Source organism: Octodon degus, unplaced genomic scaffold (assembly GCF_000260255.1).
Source record: "Octodon degus isolate 3935 unplaced genomic scaffold, OctDeg1.0 scaffold00020, whole genome shotgun sequence".
Taxonomy (NCBI): domain Eukaryota; kingdom Metazoa; phylum Chordata; class Mammalia; order Rodentia; family Octodontidae; genus Octodon; species Octodon degus.
The window spans coordinates 4,605,721-4,606,349 of NW_004524596.1; positions in this window are offsets into that span (position 1 = coordinate 4,605,721).

Genomic DNA, 629 nt, shown 5'->3' on the forward strand with positions numbered 1-629 from the left:
TCTTTCTGTCTATGAATAATAGCATGTTAACATTATTTTTAATGTTTTTTAAATTGATAGTATTTGGTTGCTTTTTGTTAAACAAACACAGTAGAAATCCCTCCTGCCATCCCTGTCTCATACTTAGATACAGCTTCCATGAGTTTCTTGTTATATATCTCTTCAGCATTTCCTTGGGAAAATACAAGGGAAAATGAATATACAAGTGTTTTCTATTTATGCACAAAATTTATATGATAGTCATTTCCCTTACCTTCTTTTTATCAATAAGCATATATTGTAGAAATATCTGCACTTGAACTGCATTAGCTATTAATAAATTCAATAAAAAAGAAAACAATCTTATCTTCTACATTCAACATTTCTTCAATTACATTTGCTCTTTTCCAATGTTTTATATTTGTGATTTTGCATTGTCATTCCATGTCTGCTTTATTTATCTCATTTGTAGTATGATAATGCTTATAAGAATAGTACTCATACCCAGGGCTTATTATAATCAACTGAATAAGAGACATAATGAGAGAGTGAGATTCACCCTCATAAGAAGCACATGAAGATGAAAATAATGATAAAATAGTAATAACTTGATTTAATCATTTTAGCAAAAGATGTACACAGTGTGTATA